The sequence below is a fragment of the Oncorhynchus nerka genome, unplaced genomic scaffold (assembly GCF_034236695.1).
Source record: "Oncorhynchus nerka isolate Pitt River unplaced genomic scaffold, Oner_Uvic_2.0 unplaced_scaffold_915, whole genome shotgun sequence".
Lineage (NCBI taxonomy): Eukaryota > Metazoa > Chordata > Actinopteri > Salmoniformes > Salmonidae > Oncorhynchus > Oncorhynchus nerka.
In genome coordinates this window covers 157905-175412 of record NW_027040389.1, presented here as the reverse complement: position 1 = coordinate 175412, position 17508 = coordinate 157905, and the positions used below count along the sequence as shown (strand labels likewise).

Here is a 17508-nt window from a genome sequence, read left to right as displayed (position 1 = left end):
ATAATAACAGTCTACCAGGTATAATAACAGTCTACCAGGTATAATAACAGTCTACCAGGTATAATAACAGTCTACCAGGTATAATAACAGTCTACCAGGTATAATAACAGTCTACCAGGTATAATAACAGTCTACCGGGTATAATAACAGTCTACCGGGTATAATAACAGTCTACCGGGTATAATAACAGTCTACCGGGTATAATAACAGTCTACCAGGTATAATAACAGTCTACCAGGTATAATAACAGTCTACCGGGTATAATAACAGTCTACCGGGTATAATAACAGTCTACCGGGTATAATAACAGTCTACTGGGTATAGTAACAGTCTACTGGGTATAATAACAGTCTACTGGGTATAATAACAGTCTAATAATAACAGTCTACCGGGTATAATAACAGTCTACCGGGTATAATAACAGTCTACCAGGTATAATAACAGTCTACCAGGTATAATAACAGTCTACCAGGTATAATAACAGTCTACCAGGTATAATAACAGTCTACCAGGTATAATAACAGTCTACCAGGTATAATAACAGTCTACCGGGTATAATAACAGTCTACCGGGTATAATAACAGTCTACCGGGTATAATAACAGTCTACCGGGTATAATAACAGTCTACCGGGTATAATAACAGTCTACCGGGTATAATAACAGTCTACCGGGTATAATAACAGTCTACCGGGTATAATAACAGTCTACCGGGTATAATAACAGTCTACTGGGTATAATAACAGTCTACTGGGTATAATAACAGTCTACTGGGTATAGTAACAGTCTACCGGGTATAATAACAGTCTACCGGGTATAATAACAGTCTACCAGGTATAATAACAGTCTACTGGGTATAGTAACAGTCTACCGGGTATAATAACAGTCTACCAGGTATAGTAACAGTCTACTGCTTAACATCCTTTGGGATTGAGAAGCACTCAGGGGACATTGGTAGATCTCTAAATTGGGAGGCAAAATGATGGAAACATTTTCCTTAAATTCCCAGGTTTTCTAGAAATTCCAGTTGGAAGATTCCCGGAATCAGAGGAAGAAGAAGCAGGAAATCTTCCCGTCCAGGATTTCTGGAAAAGTCTGCAGATTTTTTGCAACCTTGTAACTAAATCACTGAACTGAGTTTGACTCAACAAAGGAGGAACCATGATGTGGGTTAACAGTTAACTACAGAACTCATTCCATGATGTAGGTTAACAGTAACTACAGAACTCATTCCATGATGTAGGTTAACAGTAACTACAGAACTCATTCCATGATGTAGGTTAACAGTAACTACAGAACTCATTCCATGATGTAGGTTAACAGTAACTACAGAACTCATTCCATGATGTAGGTTAACAGTAACTACAGAACTCATTCCATGATGTGGGTTAACAGTAACTACAGAACTCATTCCATGATGTGGGTTAACAGTAACTACAGAACTCATTCCATGATGTGGGTTAACAGTAACTACAGAACTCATTCCATGATGTAGGTTAACAGTAACTACAGAACTCATTCCATGATGTGGGTTAACAGTAACTACAGAACTCATTCCATGATGTGGGTTAACAGTAACTACAGAACTCATTCCATGATGTGGGTTAACAGTAACTACAGAACTCATTCCATGATGTGGGTTAACAGTTACTACAGAACTCATTCCATGATGTGGGTTAACAGTTATTAACAGTTACTACAGAACTCATTCCATGATGTGGGTTAACAGTTATTAACAGTTACTACAGAACTCATTCCATGATGTGGGTTAACAGTTATTAACAGTTACTACAGAACTCATTCCATGATGTGGGTTAACAGTTATTAACAGTTACTACAGAACTCATTCCATGATGTGGGTTAACAGTAACTACAGAACTCATTCCATGATGTGGGTTAACAGTTATTAACAGTAACTACAGAACTCATTCCATGATGTAGGTTAACAGTAACTACAGAACTCATTCCATGATGTGGGTTAACAGTTATTAACAGTAACTACAGAACTCATTCCATGATGTGGGTTAACAGTAACTACAGAACTCATTCCATGATGTAGGTTAACAGTAACTACAGAACTCATTCCATGATGTGGGTTAACAGTAACTACAGAACTCACTCCATGATGTGGGTTAACAGTTACTACAGAACTCATTCCATGATGTGGGTTAACAGTTACTACAGAACTCATTCCATGATGTGGGTTAACAGTTATTAACAGTTAATACAGAACTCATTCCATGATGTGGGTTAACAGTTATTAACAGTAACTACAGAACTCATTCCATGATGTGGGTTAACAGTAACTACAGAACTCATTCCATGATGTGGGTTAACAGTAACTACAGAACTCATTCCATGATGTGGGTTAACAGTAACTACAGAACTCATTCCATGATGTGGGTTAACAGTAACTACAGAACTCACTCCATGATGTGGGTTAACAGTAACTACAGAACTCATTCCATGATGTGGGTTAACAGTTACTACAGAACTCATTCCATGATGTGGGTTAACAGTAACTACAGAACTCATTCCATGATGTAGGTTAACAGTAACTACAGAACTCATTCCATGATGTGGGTTAACAGTAACTACAGAACTCATTCCATGATGTAGGTTAACAGTAACTACAGAACTCATTCCATGATGTGGGTTAACAGTAACTACAGAACTCATTCCATGATGTGGGTTAACAGTTACTACAGAACTCATTCCATGATGTGGGTTAACAGTAACTACAGAACTCATTCCATGATGTGGGTTAACAGTTATTAACAGTAACTACAGAACTCATTCTATAATCCAACAAGAGAAAAGCAGACAGATAACTAGATCAGGAGAGGGGGAGCAAGGGGAAGAGAGGGGGAAGGAGGGGAGGAGGGGAGAGAGGGGGAGAGAGGGGGAAGGAGGGGAGGAGGGGAGCAAGGGGGAGAGAGGGGGAAGGAGGGGAGGAGGGGAGAAGGGGGAAGGAGGGGAGAAGGAGGGGAGGAGGGGAGGAGGGGGAGCGAGGGGAGAACGGGGAGCGAGGGAGAAGGGGGAGAGAGGGGGAAGGAGGGGAGGAGGGGAGAAGGGGAGAGAGGGGGAAGGGGGAGAGAGGGGGAAGGAGGGGAGGAGGGGAGGAGGGGAGAAGGGGGAGAGAGGGGGAAGGAGGGGAGGAGGGGAGAAGGAGGGGAGGAGGGGGAGAGAGGGGGAAGGAGGGGAGGAGGGGAGAAGGGAAGGAGGGGAGGAGGGGAGAAGGAGGGGAGGAGGGGGAGCGAGGGAGAACGGGGAGCGAGGGAGAAGGGGGAGAGAGGGGGAAGGAGGGGAGGAGGGGAGAAGGGGGAGAGAGGGGGAAGGAGGGGAGGAGGGAGAAGGGGGAGAGAGGGGGAAGGAGGGGAGGAGGGGAGAAGGAGGGGAGGAGGGGAGAAGGGGGAGCGAGGGGAGAAGGGGGAGCGAGGGGAGAAGGGGGAGAGAGGGGGAAGGAGGGAGAAGGGGGAGAGAGGGGGGAAGGAGGGGAGAACGGGGGAGAGAGGGGGAAGGAGGGGAGGAGGGGAGAAGGGGGAAGGAGGGGAGAAGGGGGAAGGAGGGGAGAAGGGGGAGAGAGGGGGAGAGAGGGGAAGGAGGGGAGGAGGGGGAAGGAGGGGAGGAGGGGAGAAGGGGAGCGAGGGGGAAGGAGGGAGGAGGGGAGAAGGGGGAGCGAGGGGGAAGGAGGGGAGGAGGGGAGAAGGGGAGAGAGGGGGAGAGAGGGGAAGGAGGGGAGGAGGGGAGGAGGGGGAAGGAGGGGAGGAGGGGAGAAGGGGGAGCGAGGGGGAAGGAGGGAGGAGGGGAGAAGGGGAAGGAGGGGAGAAGGGGGAGAGAGGGGGAGAGAGGGGGAAGGAGGGGAGGAGGGGAGAAGGGGGAGCGAGGGGGAAGGAGGGGAGGAGGGGAGAAGGGGGAGCGAGGGGAAGGAGGGGAGGAGGGGAGAAGGGGAGAGAGGGGGAGAGAGGGGAAGGAGGGGAGGAGGGGAGAAGGGGGAGCGAGGGGGAAGGAGGGGAGGAGGGGAGAAGGAGGAGGAGGGGAGGAGGGGAGAAGGGGGAGGGGAGAAGGGGGAGCGAGGGGAGAACGGGAGCGAGGGGAGAAGGGGGAGAGAGGGGGAAGGAGGGGGAGAGAGGGGGAAGGAGGGGAGGGAGGGGAGAAGGGGGAGAGAGGGGGAAGGAGGGGAGGAGGGGAGGAGGGAGAAGGGGGAGAGAGAGAGGGGAAGGAGGGGAGGAGGGGAGAAGGAGGGGAGGAGGGGAGGAGGGGAGAAGGGGGAGAGAGGGGGAAGGAGGGGAGGAGGGGAGAAGGAGGGGAGGAGGGAAGGAGGGGAGGAGGGGAGAAGGAGGGGAGGAGGGGAGGAGGGGAGAAGGAGGGGAGGAGGGGGAGAGAGGGGGAAGGAGGGGAGGAGGGGAGGAGGGAAGGAGGGAAGGAGGGGAGGAGGGGAGAAGGAGGGAGGAGGGGAGAAGGGGGAGCGAGGGGAGAACGGGGAGCGAGGGGAGAAGGGGGAGAGAGGGGGAAGGAGGGGAGAAGGGGGAGAGAGGGGGAAGAAGGGGAGAACGGGGAGAGAGGGGGAAGGAGGGGAGGAGGGAGAAGGGGGAAGGAGGGGAGGAGGGGGAGAAGGGGGAAGGAGGGGAGAAGGGGGAGAGAGGGGGAAGGAGGGGAGGAGGGGGAAGGAGGGGGAAGGAGGGGAGGAGGGGGAGCGAGGGGGAAGGAGGGGAGGAGGGGAGGAGGGGGAGCGAGGGGGAAGGAGGGGAGGAGGGGAGAAGGGGGAGAGAGGGGGAGAGAGGGGGAAGGAGGGGAGGAGGGGAGGAGGGGGAAGGAGGGGAGAAGGGGGAGCGAGGGGGAAGGAGGGGAGGAGGGGAGAAGGGGGAAGGAGGGGAGAAGGGGAGAGAGGGGGAGAGAGGGGGAAGGAGGGGAGGAGGGAGGAGGGGGGAAGGAGGGGAGGAGGGGAGCGAGGGGAAGGAGGGGAGGAGGGGAGAAGGGGGAGAGAGGGGGAGAGAGGGGGAAGGAGGGGAGAAGGGGGAAGGAGGGGAGGAGGGGAGAAGGGGGAGCGAGGGGGAAGGAGGGGAGGAGGGGAGAAGGGGGAAGGAGGGGAGGAGGGAGAAGGGGGAGAGAGGGGGAAGGAGGGGAGGAGGGGAGAAGGGGAGGAGGGGAGAAGGGGAGCGAGGGGAGAACGGGGAGCGAGGGGAGAAGGGGGAGAGAGGGGGAAGGAGGGGGAGAGAGGGGGAAGGAGGGGAGGAGGGAGAAGGGGGAGAGAGGGGGAAGGAGGGGAGGAGGGGAGAAGGGGGAAGGAGGGGAGAAGGAGGGGAGGAGGGGAGGAGGGGAGAAGGGGGAAGGAGGGGAGAAGGAGGGGTGGAGGGGAGAAGGGGGAGCGAGGGGAGAACGGGGAGCGAGGGGAGAAGGGGGAGAGAGGGGGAAGGAGGGGAGGAGGGGAGAAGGGGGAGAGAGGGGGAAGGAGGGGAGGAGGGGAGAAGGAGGGGAGGAGGGGAGAAGGGGGAGAGAGGGGAAGGAGGGGAGGAGGGGAGAAGGAGGGGAGGAGGGGAGGAGGGGAGAAGGGGGAGAGAGGGGGAAGGAGGGGAGGAGGGGAGAAGGAGGGGAGGAGGGGAGAAGGGGGAGAGAGGGGGAAGGAGGGGAGGAGGGGAGAAGGAGGGGAGGAGGGGGAGAGGGGGAAGGAGGGGAGGAGGGGAGAAGGAGGGGAGGAGGGGAGGAGGGGAGAAGGGGGAGCGAGGGGAGAACGGGAGCGAGGGGAGAACGGGGAGCGAGGGGAGAAGGGGGAGAGAGGGGGAAGGAGGGGAGGAGGGGAGAAGGGGGAGAGAGGGGGAAGGAGGGGAGGAGGGGAGAAGGAGGGGAGGAGGGGAGGAGGGGAGAAGGGGGAGCGAGGGGAGAACGGGAGCGAGGGGAGAACGGGGAGCGAGGGGAGAAGGGGGAGAGAGGGGGAAGGAGGGAGGAGGGGAGAAGGGGGAGAGAGGGGGAAGGAGGGGAGGAGGGGAGAAGGAGGGGAGGAGGGGAGGAGGGGAGAAGGGGGAGCGAGGGGAGAACGGGGAGCGAGGGGAGAAGGGGGAGAGAGGGGGAAGGAGGGGAGGAGGGGAGAAGGGGGAGAGAGGGGGAAGGAGGGGAGAACGGGAGAGAGGGGGAAGGAGGGGAGGAGGGGAGAAGGGGGAAGGAGGGGAGAAGGGGGAGAGAGGGGGAGAGAGGGGGAAGGAGGGGAGGAGGGGGAAGGGGGAAGGAGGGGAGGAGGGGGAAGGGGGAAGGAGGGGAGGAGGGGGAAGGAGGGGAGGAGGGGAGGAGGGGGAAGGAGGGGAGAAGGGGGAGCGAGGGGGAAGGAGGGGAGGAGGGGAGAAGGGGGAGAGGGGGAGAGAGGGGAGGAGGGGAGGAGGGGGAAGGAGGGGAGGAGGGGAGAAGGGGGAGCGAGGGGGAAGGAGGGGAGGAGGGGAGAAGGGGGAAGGAGGGGAGAAGGGGGAGAGAGGGGGAGAGAGGGGGAAGGAGGGGAGGAGGGGAGGAGGGAGAAGGGGGAGCGAGGGGGAAGGAGGGGAGGAGGGGAGAAGGGGGAGAGAGGGGGAGAGGGGAGGAGGGGGGGAGGAGGGGAGAAGGGGGAGCGAGGGGGAAGGAGGGGAGGAGGGGAGAAGGGGGAAGGAGGGGAGGAGGGGAGAAGGGGGAGAGAGGGGGAAGGAGGGGAGAAGGGGGAGAGAGGGGGAAGGAGGGGAGGAGGGGAGAAGGGGGAAGGAGGGGGAAGGAGGGGAGGAGGGGAGAAGGGGGAGCGAGGGGAGAACGGGGAGCGAGGGGAGAAGGGGGAGAGAGGGGGAAGGAGGGGAGGAGGGGAGAAGGGGGAGCGAGGGAGAACGGGGAGCGAGGGGAGAACGGGGAGCGAGGGGAGAAGGGGGAGAGAGGGGGAAGGAGGGGAGAAGGGGGAGCGAGGGGAGAACGGGGAGCGAGGGAGAAGGGGGAGCGAGGGAAGGAGGGTAGGGGGTCGAGCGAGGGGGAGAGGGGAGCGAGAGGTAGGGGGTCGAGCGAGGGGGAGAGGGGGAGCGAGAGGTAAGGAGGAGCGAGGGGGAGAGGGGGAGCGAGAGGTAGGGGTCGAGCGAGGGGGAGAGGGGGAGCGAGAGGTAAGGAGGAGCGAGGGGAGGGGATTCGTTTTAGATTTCTGAAGAGTTTCAATGATCTAAGAAAACTAATAAATCACCAAACAAGAAGGATGGGGAAAGCAACCAATCAGGAGGGGGATTAAATCCTTGACTCCAGATTGCCAAGGAAACAAGAGAGGGGGGAGACGGGGGCGGTTCTTAGCAGGGAGTAGAGTACCGGTCTTAAGGAACGGGGGGGGGGGGGGGGGGGGCGGGTTCGGACGGACGAGAATGACAAGAACAAAACGGAACTACAGCCAGGTATACCCCCCCCTCCCCTATGACATCATCAACCAATCAGCCAATCACCTTGCTACTACCGCTAGAGGAAGCGTCGGCGCCAGAAGAGAGGGAGGAAGAAGAAGCAGCAGCAGCAGCGGCGGAGGAGGAAGAGGAGGAAGAGGAGGAGTAGACGGAAGAGTCGCTGTCGGACGCGTCTGGACCCTCGGTGGAGGTCGGAGAGGGAGGGGCCTCAAACGGCGGCTCCACCATCACCCGTGGCAACCGCGGACGCGACTGCGTGTCACGGGGTGGGTGGGGAGGAGGGCAGACCATAGAATCAGAATTAGAGGAACGGACATTCCCATTCAAAGCAATGTTACGCCAACCACTGTCTACCGGGCATAACGACAGTCTACACCAACCACTGTCAACCACTGTCTACCGGGCATAACGACAGTCTACACCAACCACTGTCTACCGGGCATAACGACAGTCTACACCAACCACTGTCTACCGGGCATAACGACAGTCTACACCAACCACTGTCTACCGGGCATAACGACAGTCTACACCAACCACTGTCTACCGGGCATAACGACAGTCTACACCAACCACTGTCTACCGGGCATAACGACAGTCTACACCAACCACTGTCTACCGGGCATAACGACAGTCTACACCAACCACTGTCTAACCACAGTCTACACCAACCACTGTCTACCGGGCATAACGACAGTCTACACCAACCACTGTCTACCGGGCATAACGACAGTCTACACCAACCACTGTCTACCGGGCATAACGACAGTCTACACCAACCACTGTCTACCGGGCATAACGACAGTCTACACCAACCACTGTCTACCGGGCATAACGACAGTCTACACCAACCACTGTCTACCGGGCATAACGACAGTCTACACCAACCACTGTCTACCGGGCATAACGACAGTCTACACCAACCACTGTCTACCGGGCATAACGACAGTCTACACCAACCACTGTCTACCGGGCATAACGACAGTCTACACCAACCACTGTCTACCGGGCATAACGACAGTCTACACCAACCACTGTCTACCGGGCATAACGACAGTCTACACCAACCACTGTCTACCGGGCATAACGACAGTCTACACCAACCACTGTCTACCGGGCATAACGACAGTCTACACCAACCACTGTCTACCGGGCATAACGACAGTCTACACCAACCACTGTCTACCGGCATAACGACAGTCTACACCAACCACTGTCTACCGGGCATAACGTCTACAGTCTACACCAACCACTGTCTACCGGGCATAACGACAGTCTACACCAACCACTGTCTACCGGGCATAACGACAGTCTACACCAACCACTGTCTACCGGGCATAACGACAGTCTACACCAACCACAGTGTCTACCGGGCATAACGACAGTCTACACCAACCACTGTCTACCGGGCATAACGACAGTCTACACCAACCACTGTCTACCGGGCATAACGACAGTCTACACCAACCACTGTCTACCGGGCATAACGACAGTCTACACCAACCACTGTCTACCGGGCATAACGACAGTCTACACCAACCACTGTCTACCGGGCATAACGACAGTCTACACCAACCACTGTCTACCGGGCATAACGACAGTCTAGTCTACCGGGCACAGTCCAACCACTGTCTACCGGGCATAACGACAGTCTACACCAACCACTGTCTACCGGGCATAACGACAGTCTACACCAACCACTGTCTACCGGGCATAACGACAGTCTACACCAACCACTGTCTACCGGGCATAACGACAGTCTACACCAACCACTGTCTACCGGGCATAACGACAGTCTACACCAACCACTGTCTACCGGGCATAACGACAGTCTACACCAACCACTGTCTACCGGGCATAACGACAGTCTACACCAACCACTGTCTACCAGGGCATAACGACAGTCTACACCAACCACTGTCTACCGGGCATAACGACAGTCTACACCAACCACTGTCTACCGGGCATAACGACAGTCTACACCAACCACTGTCTACCGGGCATAACGACAGTCTACACCAACCACTGTCTACCGGGCATAACGACAGTCTACACCAACCACTGTCTACGACAGTCTACACCAACCACTGTCTACCACAGCATAACGACAGTCTACACCAACCACTGTCTACCGGGCATAACGACAGTCTACACCAACCACTGTCTACCGGGCATAACGAAGTCTACACCAACCACTGTCTACCGGGCATAACGACAGTCTACACCAACCACTGTCTACCGGGCATAACGACAGTCTACACCAACCACTGTCTAGGGCATAACGACAGTCTACACCAACCACTGTCTACCGGGCATAACGACAGTCCACACCAACCACTGTCTACCGGGCATAACGACAGTCTACACCAACCACTGTCTACCGGGCATAACGACAGTCTACACCAACCACTGTCTACCGGGCATAACGACAGTCTACACCAACCACTGTCTACCGGGCATAACGACAGTCTACACCAACCACTGTCTACCGGGCATAACGACAGTCTACACCAACCACTGTCTACCGGGCATAACGACAGTCTACACCAACCACTGTCTACCGGCATAACGACAGTCTACACCAACCACTGTCTACCGGGCACGACAGTCTACACCAACCACTGTCTACCGGGCATAACGACAGTCTACACCAACCACTGTCTACCGGGCATAACGACAGTCTACAACCAACCACTGTCTCACCGGGCATAACGACAGTCTACACCAACCACTGTCTACCGGGCATAACGACAGTCTACACCAACCACTGTCTACCGGGCATAACGACAGTCTACACCAACCACTGTCTACCGGGCATAACGACAGTCTACACCAACCACTGTCTACCGGGCATAACGACAGTCTACACCAACCACTGTCTACCGGGCATAACGACAGTCTACACCAACCACTGTCTACCGGGCATAACGACAGTCTACACCAACCACTGTCTACCGGGCATAACGACAGTCTACACCAACCACTGTCTACCAACCACTGGGCATAACGACAGTCTACACCAACCACTGTCTACCGGGCATAACGACAGTCTACACCAACCACTGTCTACCGGGCATAACGACAGTCTACACCAACCACCAACCACTGTCTACACCAACCACAGCATAACGACAGTCTACACCAACCACTGTCTACCGGCATAACGACAGTCTACACCAACCACTGTCTACCGGGCATAACGACAGTCTACACCAACCACTGTCTACCGGGCATAACGACAGTCTACACCAACCACTGTCTACCGGGCATAACGACAGTCTACACCAACCACTGTCTACCGGGCATAACAACAGTCTACACCAACCACTGTCTACCGGGCATAACAACAGTCTACACCAACCACTGTCTACCGGGCATAACGACAGTCTACACCAACCACTGTGAGCCTCAGTGTTTAACACATGCAGCCGACGGCATCCAATCAGAAACCTGCACGACTGATGATGGAGGTTTTGATTCATTCTACTGAGTCTAATTCTATGGTCTGGGAAACCTGGTCCATTCCAACTGATTCAAATCACTCATTCCAACTCCAATCTCTAATCTCTAAATCTCCCCCAGTATCGGCAACATCGGAGGAGAATCGAGCGTTTTCGCTTCTAGTAAATTAAATCAAAACTACTTCTCTGTAAATAACAAAGTCTCACTCCTACATGTCAGGCAGACTTACGAGTTCAGCGGCGTCTGAAGGCGTGGCGGCCGAGTCCGGCCCCTCTGTGGTGGTCTGCGACGAGTCGGCGCTCGGGGGCAGCGAGGGGTCTCCCAGGGGGTCCAGCAGGGGCCCGTCGGGCATCTCCGCGTTCTCCGGTGTGGCGTAGTCGGCCGTTTCCGGGGTAACGTTAGCCCCGCTGGAGCTGTGGCTGAGCATGTCCTCGTCCGCTGCGTTGTCATTGGGCGACTCGGGAGTCCCCGCCCCTCCCTCGCCGCCGGACGTCCCGAGGGCAGTCGTTCCTTGCCCGAGGAGGCGCCACCGAGGTCCACGGAGTCGCCGGGCTGCAGGGCATGCTGTGAGGAGCGGGGCTGCTGAGTAATGATGTCGACCACCTGGGCGGTGGCGTCGGCGCCCGCGACAGAGGCTGAGTCAAGGTGGGAGACACATTAAAATCATCACCCTCTCTCTCAACCTCATCTTTCAATACAACAGACAGGGGATGAGTAAAGAATGGACCCCCCCCTGGTTAATTTAATTGAATAAATATTTGCACGTTTGGGTCTATTTGATTGAAGTTGTACTGCTAACAGATGACTGGGTCTGGAGTAATTTAAATAGTTATTTTTGCCTGGTGTTGTGTGTGATAAATTCACATCCTGTTAAAGGGATTTTTTTATGAATAATGACTAAATGATGTATACATTTAAAATCAGAACTATGACTAAAACAGAATACTACTATGTTACTGTATGGATGTATGAATCTTATTATAATCATAATACCGAATATAACGTGTGTAGTTTTAGTCAAGAATTAGAACAAGGACCGTCTGTTCCTTGTTAGAAACTAAATAAGTTATCGTCAGACCGGGCTAGAATGCTGTGTTAATTACAGGACATCCTGTCCTCACCCAGGGAGAGGAGAGACCTTGGGCTATACTGACATTCCTTACAGGACATCCTGTCCCCACCCAGGGAGAGGAGAGACCTTGGGCTATACTGACATTCCTTACAGGACATCCTGTCCCCACCCAGGGAGAGGAGAGACCTTGGGCTATACTGACATTCCTTACAGGACATCCTGTCCCAGGGAGAGGAGAGACCTTGGGCTATACTGACATTCCTTACAGGACATCCTGTCCCCACCCAGGGAGAGGAGAGACCTTGGGCTATACTGACATTCCTTACAGGACATCCTGTCCCCACCCAGGGAGAGGAGAGACCTTGGGCTATACTGACATTCCTTACAGGACATCCTGTCCCAGGGAGAGGAGAGACCTTGGGCTTGTCGTAGATTATTTAACAGGTGGTAGACAGTGTGGGAAGGCTTGTGAACTATAATGACATTGTATCGGAGTGGAGGAAGGACAGTTTAAAACCTATGACATCATTTTTAGTTTATAACCTGATGTAAATTGTACTGTGATCAGTACTCTCGAGAATAAACGCTATTGATTGATTTTGAGACTGGCCTCTGTCCATTTTATGCAAATAAGTATCTTACAAATTCTTAGAAAATGGGCAAAGTGTTTTAATTTAATTGGTTGATGAACATATAGGAATAAAATATCTATATTTAAGTACGTGATTGAGGTCTGTCCTTATAATGTCGTATTTGTGAATTTTGTCTGTGGAGTGGTAGGGATATATGCGTACTCGCTTCCAATTGTGACAGTTTAGTTTTGAGTTCATGTGCTGGTTCATACTGATAGTTGGTTCATACGGATGGTTGGTTCATACGGATGGTTGGTTCATACTAAGGGTTGGTTCATACTGATGGTTGGTTCATACTAAGGGTTGGTTCATACTGATGGTTGGTTCATACTAAGGGTTGGTTCATACTGATGGTTGGTTCATACTAAGGGTTGGTTCATACTGATGGTTGGTTCATACTGATGGTTGGTTCATACTAAGGGTTGGTTCATACGGATGGATGGTTCATACGGATGGATGGTTCATACGGATGGTTGGTTCATACGGATGGTTGGTTCATACTAATGGTTGGTTCATACGGATGGTTGGTTCATACGGATGGTTGGTTCATAAGGATGGTTGGTTCATAAGGATGGTTGGTTCATAAGGATGGTTGTTTCATACTAAGGGTTGGTTCATACGGATGGTTGGTTCATACTAATGGTTGGTTCATACGGATGGTTGTTTCATACTAATGGTTGGTTCATACTAATGGTTGGTTCATACTAATGGTTGGTTCATACGGATGGTTGGTTCATACGGATGGTTGGTTCATACTAATGGTTGGTTCATACTAATGGTTGGTTCATACTAATGGTTGGTTCATACGGATGGTTGGTTCATACGGATGGTTGGTTCATACTAATGGTTGGTTCATACGGATGGTTGGTTCATACTAATGGTTGGTTCATACTAATGGTTGGTTCATACGGATGGTTGGTTCATACGGATGGTTGGTTCATACGGATGGTTGGTTCATACTAATGGTTGGTTCATACTAATGGTTGGTTCATACTGATGGTTGGTTCATACTGATGGTTGGTTCATACTGATGGTTGGTTCATACGGATGGTTGGTTCATACGGATGGTTGGTTCATAAGGATGGTTGGTTCATACGGATGGTTGGTTCATACGGATGGTTGGTTCATACGGATGGTTGGTTCATAAGGATGGTTCACATTAAAAGTGAACGGCGGGATACAGGCCTACTCCCTGTCAGTTTGGTTGGTTCATACGGATGGTTGGTTCATAAGGATGGTTCACATTAAAAGTGAACGGCGGGATACAGGCCTACTCCCTGTCAGTTTGGTTGGTTCATACGGATGGTTGGTTCATAAGGATGGTTCACATTAAAAGTGAACGGCGGGATACAGGCCTACTCCCTGTCAGTTTGGTTGGTTCATACGGATGGTTGGTTCATAAGGATGGTTCACATTAAAAGTGAACGGCGGGATACAGGCCTATTCCCTGTCAGTTTGGTTGGTTCATACGGATGGTTGGTTCATAAGGATGGTTCACATTAAAAGTGAACGGCGGGATACAGGCCTACTCCCTGTCAGTTTGGTTGGTTCATAAGGATGGTTCACATTAAAAGTGAACGGCGGGATACAGGCCTATTCCCTGTCAGTTTGGTTGGTTCATACGGATGGTTGGTTCATAAGGATGGTTCACATTAAAAGTGAACGGCGGGATACAGGCCTACTCCCTGTCAGTTTGGTTGGTTCATAAGGATGGTTCACATTAAAAGTGAACGGCGGGATACAGGCCTACTCCCTGTCAGTTTGGTTGGTTCATACGGATGGTTGGTTCATAAGGATGGTTCACATTAAAAGTGAACGGCGGGATACAGGCCTACTCCCTGTCAGTTTGGTTGGTTCATACGGATGGTTGGTTCATAAGGATGGTTCACATTAAAAGTGAACGGCGGGATACAGGCCTACTCCTGTCAGTTTGGTTGGTTCATACGGATGGTTGGTTCATAAGGATGGTTCACATTAAAAGTGAACGGCGGGATACAGGCCTATTCCCTGTCAGTTTGGTTGGTTCATACGGATGGTTGGTTCATAAGGATGGTTCACATTAAAAGTGAACGGCGGGATACAGGCCTACTCCCTGTCAGTTTCATAAATCCTATGTTCCATGAGTTAATATTTCAAACAGAGGAGAGTAAAGAATGGACCCCCCAGTTGATAAATCCTATGTTCCATTAGTTAATATTTCAAACAGGGAGAGTAAAGAATGGACCCCCCAGTTGATAAATCCTATGTTCCATTAGTTAATATTTCAAACAGGGGAGAGTAAAGAATGGACCCCCCCCCCCCAGTTGATAAATCCTATGTTCCATTAGTTAATATTTCAAACAGGGGAGAGTAAAGAATGGACCCCCCCCCCCCCAGTTGATAAATCCTATGTTCCATTAGTTAATATTTCAAACAGGGGAGAGTAAAGAATGGACCCCCAGTTGATAAATCCTATGTTCCATTAGTTAATATTTCAAACAGGGGAGAGTAAAGAATGGACCCCCCCAGTTGATAAATCCTATGTTCCATTAGTTAATATTTCAAACAGGGGAGAGTAAAGAATGGACCCCCCCCCAGTTGATAAATCCTATGTTCCATGAGTTAATATTTGAATATTTATAATAGTGAGAGTTAATCATTTTAATAGACCCCCCCCTAATGACAATACGATTGGCTCGACATGATGCCGGATACCAATTAACGAATGATTTACCTTTAAACGATGAACATTCAAACGATCAAACGATTGGATAAGCATCGTGCCAACATGTCATAACAATAATAATAAATAATGATAATAAATAACAATAATAATAATAACAATAATAACAATAATAATAAATAATGATAATAAATAACAATAATAATAATAACAATAATAACAATAATAATAAATAATGAATAATAACAATAACAATAATAACAATAATAATAAATAACAATAATAATAATAACAATAATAATAAATAATAATAATAAATAATAATAATAAATAATAATAATAAATAATAATAATAAATAATAATAATAAATAATAAATAATAAATAATAATAATAAATAATAATAATAAATAATAATAAATAATAATAATAAATAATAAATAATAATAATAATAATAATAATAATAATAATAATAAATAATAATAATACATAATGAATCATACTAAATAATAACAATAATAAATAACAATAATAATAATAAATAATAAATAATAATAATAAATAATAAATAATAATAATAATAATAATAATAATAATAATGAGCTTGAGTGATATGAATGGTGATGTTCCTGTATTCTGTCTCACCTGTAAAGGCCCCGGTGGTGACCTCTGCCCTCTCAGGGTCGTCCTCCAACCCCTCCTCCTCCCCCGACAGCATCTTGCCTGGGACACACAGACAGGATAAAGACGGCTACTGTAACATGACCAGTCAGCAGTGTTAGAGAAAGCTGTGGTAAAGAGGACTACTGTAACACAGGTCTCTATATGATCAGTCAGCAGTGTTAGAGAAAGCTGTGTTAAAGAGGACTACTGTAACACAGGTCTCTATATGATCAGTCAGCAGTGTTAGAGAAAGCTGTGGTAGACCAATGGTTCTCCAACCTTTCCTCTGGGACCCCAAGTGCTTCCATGTATTTCAACTATTCTAAAGCTAAAACAACCTGATCAACTAACACCCAACTTCTTCTTTAGCTTTATCAGACGTGCTAGTCCAGGAACGCACCAAACTAGTCCAGGAACGCACCAAACTAGTCCAGGAACACACCAAACTAGTCCAGGAACACACCAAACTAGTCCAGGAACCCACCAAACTAGTCCAGGAATACATGGAAACATGTCGAATGGCTGGGGGTGCTGGAGGAGAGGTTTGGGAAACACCGTGTCAGATAGAGGGAGCAGTACCTTTCTGTTTTCTGAGGAGGAGTGGACTATTACAGGAAGACCCGCCCCCGGCTGCAGGCAGGAAACAGGAAGAACACACACAGGAACAGGAAGTGAAGAAGAGAAAAGAAGAAAAGCCCCATGTGAAATAGGCATTATACCCCAGACAGACAGAGGAAGAGAGTTAGTTAGTAAGAGAAGCTATTCATCCCAAATGGCACCCTATTCCCTATATAGGGAATAGGGCTCTGGTCACTAGTAGTTCACTATATAGGGAATAGGGCTCTGGTCACTAGTAGTGCACTATATAGGGAATAGGGCTCTGGTCACTAGTAGTTCACTATATAGGGAATAGGGCTCTGGTCACTAGTAGTGCACTATATAGGGAATAGGGCTCTGGTCACTAGTAGTTCACTATATAGGGAATAGGGCTCTGGTCACTAGTAGTTCACTATATAGGGAATAGGGCTCTGGTCACTAGTAGTGCACTATATAGGGAATAGGGCTCTGGTCACTAGTAGTTCACTATACACTGAGTGTACAAAACATTAGGAAGCCTTTTGGGACCAATCAGCAGACAGCAACAAAAAAAGAACAGAGAGACAGGAGGCGGAGCTCTGTACAGTGACTGGCAGAGAATTCACCCAATGACTGGGCTTTGTAAATTCGAAACGAAACGATTTAACCGACAAGAGCAATCCACCAACGACCAATCAGTATTCGTTTGATTGACGGGCGGACTAACCAATGAACTCCAGGATGCTGCCGGAGTGGGCGCGTCTCTCCACGTCCCGTCGGAACACGCTGGCGTGCGGAACGCTGCCGGGCGTAATGAGCATGTGCAGTAGCTCCGGGGGAGGAGTCCGGAACATCTGCTGCATCAGTTCCAGAGAGGCCGTCACCACGTTGTGGTCGCTGTGCTGGCTGTAGTGGAGAGTCAACTCATAGACCTGGACACACACACACACACACACACACACACACCGTCACCACGTTGTGGTCGCCATGCTGGCTGTAGTGGAGAGTCAACTCATAGACCTGGACACACACACACACACACACACACCGTCACCACGTTGTGG

General features: G+C 50.8%; 1 pseudogene; it reads right to left on the bottom strand.

Moving 5' to 3' along the window:
* Window positions 1-17508, bottom strand: part of LOC135570712 (huntingtin-like) — a 98621-nt pseudogene that overhangs the window by 65039 nt on the left and 16074 nt on the right.